The following is an 8,636-nucleotide window of genomic DNA, read 5'->3' as shown; positions in this document are numbered from 1 at the left end:
AGTCGGTGCCCTCGCACCCGGTATTAGCGTTGCCAATATTCTGCAACTCTTTGATAACTCTAAGCCACCAGCTAGCAGCACATTTGTTAAGGTCAGCTGTTTTCATTTGGCCGCTTTAATAGGGTTTGAGTAAACGTTGACCTGTAGCAGCGGACACGAGGACTCGCGCAAACGGCTATTGAGGGGAGCATGTGGTTTTCACCTTTAAGGAGGTGAAGCACAAGCATGCCTACAGAATGGTGGCTTAATCACCTGCTGTAAGAGGAAAGTGCTTTGAGGCATTCGGATCAAAGCCATTTTTGTAAACGTATCATCTGTGTACGTTCAAAATGCCAGCTTTTATCTATGAGCAGACATAATCACTTATTCTTTAAAGTCAAATTAATATTTTTTCACTCCCCTGAGATGTTGGTCATATTATAAACATGGACATACCACAGTGTAGAAGAAACCTATTTTTTCAGTGTAATAACCATAATTTCCTTTTAATAAAGCGCTTCATACCGCCCTTGTGCTGTTTCTAAGCCGCTGTAAATACCAGCTGTTGCCATTACCCAGTTTAGTAATACTGTATTACTCACGTAATTTTTGTGCAACTAAAAGCAAACTGTATGTTGTCAAACAACCTTATGTACTAAAATTTGCTCACATGCCCTATGGTAATTGTTGGGATTGGTAGAAAGAAATGATTTTTAAACCACGCTGTTAAAATCTGGCAGAAGTCTGCCAAGAGTCTCTGTACTATATATGAGATATACTATATAATATATATTCATTATTATCTAGAGGGAACATGTACTAAAACCCCTCAAGAAAGAAACCTGTGTTGTTATTTCTGCTGTCATTTCAATCATCATGTATCAGACATAAAATGCAGTGACCGAGGAAGCGGATTGATTTTACAGTGTGCTTTCCTCCACCCGTCCTAACATGTCGGTAATGGAAGATCCTCACGTGGGCTCCAGATAATCATGTTTTATCGCTGCAGAGAGCAGGCATCCGAGTGATGGCTGCCTGAACCCCAGCCGGATCAATAGCCAGCAGACAGGTCATCGAACGGGTGGAAGGCTGAGTCAGCCTTCCAGGTTTGAAATCATGCCATCCAAATCATCTCATCTCAGCAGCAGTCTTTTATTCACCAAGCAGTCCTGACAGCCCAGCCCGTGTACAACAGGCGCTACATAGGGTAGAAAGTTCTTGTCCATGGAACTGCCTCGCAACAACGGACATCAGGAATATCTGTAAATGTTGGCAATGAAGGTGACTGTGGACAGTACGAACAAAACAGGCTCCAGACAAACTGACCACCAATCCCAACAAGCAGACACACGAGCTACGAAGCGTCTTGTAACACACTGTTTGCTACCTCGCACATTTTGTTTGCTTTAGATACTTGCACCCGGCCACCATTGCCTACGTAACGTTTGTTCTTGTGCTGGAGTGTCTGCCTTTTATTGCAGTATTATACTTCTACTTGTATTTTGTACGTTTTTGTAACCTGCACACATCACTTTTATTTCTCCTGTAATGCACCGATTGCTACCTCATGTATTTTGGTCGCTCACTAGTGACACTTTTGATCCATGTAACTTGTTTGCTTTCGTATTTTGTTCCTCGTGTATCATTATTGGCCCTTTTGTGAAGCGCTCTGACACCTTCGGGTAAAGTCTGCGCTATATAAAATTGCATAAATAAATAAATTTAAAAAGCCGGGTCAGCACCAAAGCAATGGTGCATGCAGGGAGCAGTTCTTCATCATCCGCCGGACACTTACATGGAACCTAGTCATTATTACCGTCTAGCCTTTGCGAGCATCAATACCTGTAACTTGCAAGACTGTGGTTAAAACCGCATTGAGATTGACTCCGTCTTTCGCTCCCGTATGTTGATAAAATGTGTATCATATAAAAACACCTTCAGATCTATTAGTGGGTTAACACTACATAACTTCTAAGACTCTCAGAGCCCTGCGAAAATACAGCGAATGTTAACATCTAGACTCGAAGCACAGGCACCTGGCAAAGGGTTTGAAATCATAAAAAGGCTCTCAGAGAGAAAATATTCAGGGCTCATGCTTATGAACACACACATCTTAGAACAGGGGGAGGCAGGAACCGTAACACCGACCCCACAGAGGTGGGGGCTCAACACTGTTCTGACCCCCAACTTATTATAACTAATTTATTTATTTATTTGTATTTATTCATGCGTTTTTCTCTCACACGGACTTTCCCCGAAGGCGTCAGAGGCTTCACCAGAAGAGCAGGAGGCTGGGAGGGAGGTGAGTGAGTGCCAGAGTCCTTCTGTCCCTGCGCGCGCTGCTTGTGACCCTCGGCAGATGATGCGCCGTGTGACCAGGGATCCACACTACACCCGGGGCGGGGGGCTCTCTGAACCTCCTGGTGACCATAAGATAATATGGCTCTGATACGAACCCCTTCAAAGAGCTGCTCTGGAAACCCTCAATAAAGGGGCCGTTTGAAGACACAAAGACAAACCATGCCTGTCTGTACAGCAGATCAGAACGAAGAGGAACGGCTGTGATTGTGAACTATCAGCGCTCCCTGTCCACACACGCAGGTACAATGGACGACGGGCTCGAGCAGCTGACACAACAGGCTATGTACACAACATTACAAATGGTAAATGCATTACGTTTTGGAAATACAACTTTTTTTACACGTCGTCCTGAAAAAAAAAACAATAACGGGAGAAAGGTTCCCAAAGTTTTCTTACCGCGGCGCCGACATCCTAGCAGTGCGTGCGTCAGACAGTGTGTGTGCCACCCCCAAGCGCGGCATCCAATGGGATGCTGCACCGGTGGACAGCAGCGCAAGGATTGGCTAGCGTGGCATATTTGCTGCTCGCCCTTTCTCCCTCTGTAAACCCGGGCTGTGGCAGGCGAACAGCACCCCTGGGTCCCGCTGGGGACCTTACAGTGCGCATGCTTGGGAAAGTTTTCAACTTTCCCAAGCATGCGCACTATAAGTTCCCCAGCGGGACTGCCCACTACGGTCTGCTGCAGCCTGAGTGTCTGTCACTCAAGCTGCAGCAGGCCACACCCCCCCCTGCACATTCCCGGCGGCTGATTTGTCTTTTATTTAGATAGGCCGGCAGTCGCGATGCGTCCATGGTGGCTGGTGGGGCTCCGCCCTTACGCCCCAATGGACGCACCGCTGCTGCAGGACTGGAGGTCTCACTTCTTACCTTAAGACGTCACGTTAAACAACTTGTTATGCCAACGAACAACGAACGGGGCCCGTCCCGAACCGACTCCACCCTCCTCCTGGCCAGGGAGCGCGCGCCGCGTACGGGGTGAATGCTGCGTCATAGACAGTGCTGTTAACTGCAGAGCGGGGGCTGGCCAAAATGATGTCAAGGGCCGTCATTTGTAGCGCTTTCGCGCGCTACCAGATTGACGGCCCTGGGACCCACATGGCGCCTGCGCACGGCACCAGGCGCACCACCACCACTAAGCTAGGTGGTGGGGTGCGTGCTGCGTGCATGATGACTGACGGACTGCCTTACCGTAACTTATTGCCTCAGCTGCGCAAGTGCGCATAGCGCTTTTTAACCTAATTTGACAGGCCGGCAGGGGCCGGCGGTGGGCCCCCTGTTCTGCGATCTACTGTGGGGCCGGCAGCGGGGCCCCCAGGAGCGCGAGGCCCTGGGCAGCTGCCCATACCGCCCATGCCTAGGACCGGCCCTGCTCTCACGGGTGGTACACAGATTGTACAATATTCACTTACTTTCATCAAGGGAGCCTCTCACGGGTGGTACACAGATTGTACAATATTCACTTACTTTCATCAAGGGAGCCTCTCACGGGTGGTACACAGATTGTACAATATTCACTTACTTTCATCAAGGGAGCCTCTCACGGGTGGTACACAGATTGTACAATATTCACTTACTTTCATCAAGGGAGCCTCTCACGGTGGTACACAGATTGTACAATATCCACTTACTTTCATCAACGGAGGATCCCACCGGTGATACACATATTATACAATATACACTTACTTTCATCAAGGGAGGATCCCAACCGTGATACACGGTTTGTACAATATTCACTTACTTTCATCAAGGGAGGATACCACAGGTGGTACATGGATTGTACAATATTCACTTACTTTCATCAAGGGAACATCCCTCGGGTGGTACACAGATTGTACAATATTCACTTATTGTCATCAAGGGAGCCTCTCACGGGTGGTACACGGATAGTACAATATTCACTTACTTTCATCAAGGGAGCATCCCACGGGTGATACACGGATTGTACAATATTCACTTACTTTCATCAAGGGAGGATCCCACGAGTGATACATGGATTGTACAATATTCACTTACTTTCATCAAGGGAGCATCCCCAGGGTGATACACGGATTGTACAATATTCACTTACTTTCTTCACGGGTGGTACACGGATTGTACAATATTCACTTACTGTCAAGGGAGCATGCCACGGGTGGTACACGGATAGTACAATATCCACTTACTTTTATCAAGGGAGGATACCACGGGTGGTACACAGATTGTACAATATTCGCTTACTTTCATCAAAGGAGGATCCCACCGGTGATACACAGATTATACAATATACACTTACTTTCATCAAGGGAGGATCCCACCCGTGATACACGGTTTGTACGATATTCACTTACTTTCATCAAGGGAGGATACCACAGGTGGTACATGGATTGTACAATATTCACTTACTTTCATCAAGGGAACATCCCTCGGGTGGTACACAGATTGTACAATATTCACTTATTGTCATCAAGGGAGCATCTCACGGGTGGTACACAGACAGTACAATATTCACTTACTTTCATCAAGGGAGGATCCCACGGGTGGTACAAGGATAATACAATATTCACTTACTGTCATCAAGGGAGCCTCTCACGGGTGGTACACGGATAGTACAATATTCACTTACTTTCATCAAGGGAGCATCCCACAGGTGGTACACGGATTGTACAATATTCACATACTGTCATCAAGGGAGGACCCCCCGGGTGGTACACGGATTGTACAATATTCACTTACATTCATCAAAGGAGGATCCCACAGGTGGTACATTGATTGTACAATATTCACTTACTGTCATCAAGGGAGCATCTCACGGGTGGTACACAGATAGTACAATATTCACTTACTTTCATCAAGGGAGGATCCCACGGGTGGTACACGGATAATACAATATTCACTTACTGTCATCAAGGGAGCATCCCACGGGTGGTACACGGATTGAACAATATTCACTTACTTTCATCAAGGGAGGATACCACGGGTGGTACATGGATTGTACAATATTCCCATACTGTCATCAAGGGAGCATCTCACAGATTGTACACTGATAGTACAATATTCACTTACTTTCATCAAGGGAGCATCCCACGGGTGGTACACGGATAGTACAATATTCACTTACTTTCATCAAGAGAGGATCCCACGGTGGTACACGGATAGTACAATATTCACTTACTGTCATCAAGGGAGCATCTCACGGGTTGTGAGAAGTTGGCCTGATATATGATGTTTCCAATTCTGGAACCACCTTGTATCAGTACAAACTATCCCTTATGGTGTCTGGTTGTAAGTCAACCTTGTAGACAAGCTATCTTAATGGTAGCATAGACTAAGCAGCCTTAAAGGCTAAACTCAAGAGGTCGTGTAAAGCGAGCTGTTTTACCAATCACAGTCCTGTAATATCAAATGAAAGGACACCACACAAGTATATATTATAAAAATATATGTGTTTATTTCTAAAAATAATCCCAAGTACTCTTTATGAACAAAGGGGCACAAGCGTTAAATCAAAAGCACAGTATAACATACAAAGTTGCACAATTATGGATGAGGGCGGGGGGCCACTCAGACCATATACTAAGAAAGTGGTATAAGAGATACCAATCGAACAGTGGTTAGGCCTAGGGCATCGCTGGGAGCAGTCGGGACAAGCAATGCTGAAGTCGGGAAAAGCCCGCGGGATTCGGGTGCAGTGCTTAAAGCACACGCATGCACCAATGTAAGTCAATGGTGCGTAAAAGTTACACAAACAGAGTTTTAGGATACTTCCGATGAACCTAGAAGGACAAAACTTTAGACACAGACCCTAGAGGTGTGTACCAGTGTGGGAACACCGGCGTTGCAATGTTACCTGACCCACAGGAAGCGGGTGCATAGGGTCGAAGTGGCGTCGGGTTTCGTCACGCAGGTTCTGGGTGCTTGAAGCTGAAGATGCTGCAGGCGATGTGAAGGAGAAGTGTCCGGTGTGATCCAAGGGTGGATCAGAGTCGAAAAGTACCTGAAAGCAGAGGGAACAGAGTCTGGGTCACTCAGCAGTGACCAGGGTGGAACCAGGACGGAACCAGGCAATGTTGGGCGCAATCAGGTGGTTGTCGAGGAGCTTCTCTCCGCTGCCACGTGGGCTCGGTGGCATCTACGACGTCCAGGAGCGGGTCACGAGCTGTCCCACGTAGGCTCTCACCGTCGGTACTGTCGGCTTCAAGATTGGAGCAAACAACACTTGGCAAGAGCAATCCACGCGGAACTGGAAGATTGCTTCTCACTCGGACCAGGAGGGTCAGAGTGGGAGCTCCTTTTCAGAGGAGCTGGTGCAAGTCTGGAGCAACCAGAATCACAAGTTGTATTTAGGTTTTTTCGCTGGCACAGGGGCCACAAGCCAGCTGGCAAGTGACCGGGCCAACGCGTTGAGCCAAAGAAAGCAGAAGGGCCCCACGCAGCACTCGTTGAGTGTAGAGGGGTGAACTTCGGTGCAAGAGTGGCTCAGGGTTGGGGCGTCTCAAACCCCGGTGTACAGCTTCGAGGGTCACTCGTGGGCTGCACGGTCAGCGTCTCGTGGTCTTTTCAAGATGGCGTGCCCCACGCTTCCGGTCGCCTCCACGGGTCTCAGCTCTGCAGGGACTGTGGATCGGGCTGTAAGAATGCAGGCAAGCTTGATCTCGTTGATCTCTGTCGCTCGAGTTCCGGCGGGAACTGCAACAAAGCAGACGTCGAGGTGCTGGATGGTGCCTGTTTGCACAGGGTGGTCACTCCTTGACCACAAGGGAGATTCTTCAGTCTTCTACGTCGAGTAGGATGTCGAAGGGTCCAGAGTTTCGTTTCTTATGTTTCATCAGGATAATCTGAAGTGCATTGGCACTGCTCCTACTCTTATTCGAATCTAGGGGGCTGGATTACCTGCTAGGTCCCCTCCTATGGGTGGGACCCAGGAAGGGGGTGGGTACACCCCTTTCCTTTGATCCAGGCCGCGCTGGGACGGGGGCTGGTGTGCCCCGGAACCGGTTTGGCCGGATTATGCAAGGGGCAGCCTTGTGCTCCCCATGCAGTGTCTGGTTTCTTTCAAACCTCCCTGCTACAATCCACTATCTCCTGTCTGGGGGGGTGTGACACCTCCCTGCGACAGGAAACCCTTTGTCCAGGCCTCCTTGGCTGAGTTTCGGTCAGCTGCAGGAGGTCAGACCCGTGTCTGTGGCAGAAACATCCATTTTGTGGATCTGAGGCGCTTTTAAAAATCAACTGCATTTTAGTAAAGTAACAGGTCTTCTCCCACTAGAGGGGTGGAATGCTATCCCCGTCGCCAGAACTGGCGAGGGGATAGTATTCCAAATCGTATGACACCTTACACGACATGTTTTGATAAAGCCAAACCAAAGTTGCCATATAACCGCGAGGATTATAATGCACTTAATAGTATATGGTATGGCATTATCCCGGAACAGCTTAGGGACTTGTTCCCGACAGCTGCAGACAGGCTCAGCTCATGCTAGAGCTCCATCTCACATTAAACCACGCACTCTGCCTCCAGGATTGATAAGGCCTTCCATAGGAGTGGCTCACAGGTTTATATGTGTCCAGATATAGGTTTAGATATAGGTATACTATATCTAAGCAAGAGGTGATTACACCATCTTGCCCCAGCTGAGTGATCAGCCAGTTGTGTCAATTTAAGAACCAGCCAGGGGTGGCAAAAGATATGCTGCAGCCCCTGGTAGGCCTTGGTGGCACCTATGCCCTGAGCACCTATAGTGCATAGTACAGGGGCTGACAAGGAGTCCATTTCCAATTGTGGTATGTACCTATAGCACATGTATTACTAATTTAGAGAGAGAACAGCAGGCTGGGGGTCTGGTTAGCATGCCCACAGCCTCAGTAAGTCGAAAACCAGTGAAGCAAAAAGCAAAAATTTGGGGTGACCATAGGATAGCAGACCCTACTCTACTACACGGGTGGTACAAGGATGGTACAATATTCACTTACTTTCATCAAGGGAGCATCCCTCGGGTGGTACACGGATAGTACAATGTTCTTTTACTGTCATCAAGGGAGCATCTCACGGGGGGTACATGGATAGTACAATATTCACTTAATTTCATCAAGGGAGCCACCCTCAGGTGGTACACAGATTGTACAATATTCACTTACTTTGCATCAAGGGAGCATCCCACAGGTGGTACACGGATTGTACAATATTCACTTACTATGTATCAGGGGAGAATTCCATGGGTGGTACACAATTGTACAATATTCACTTTCTTTGAATCAAAAGAGCATCCCACAGGTGGTACACGGATTGTACAATATTCAGTTACTTTGCATCAAAGGAG

This window comes from Lissotriton helveticus, chromosome 3_2 (assembly GCF_964261635.1).
Source record: "Lissotriton helveticus chromosome 3_2, aLisHel1.1, whole genome shotgun sequence".
In the NCBI taxonomy this organism is placed as follows: domain Eukaryota; kingdom Metazoa; phylum Chordata; class Amphibia; order Caudata; family Salamandridae; genus Lissotriton; species Lissotriton helveticus.
This window is presented reverse-complemented; position numbering follows the sequence as displayed.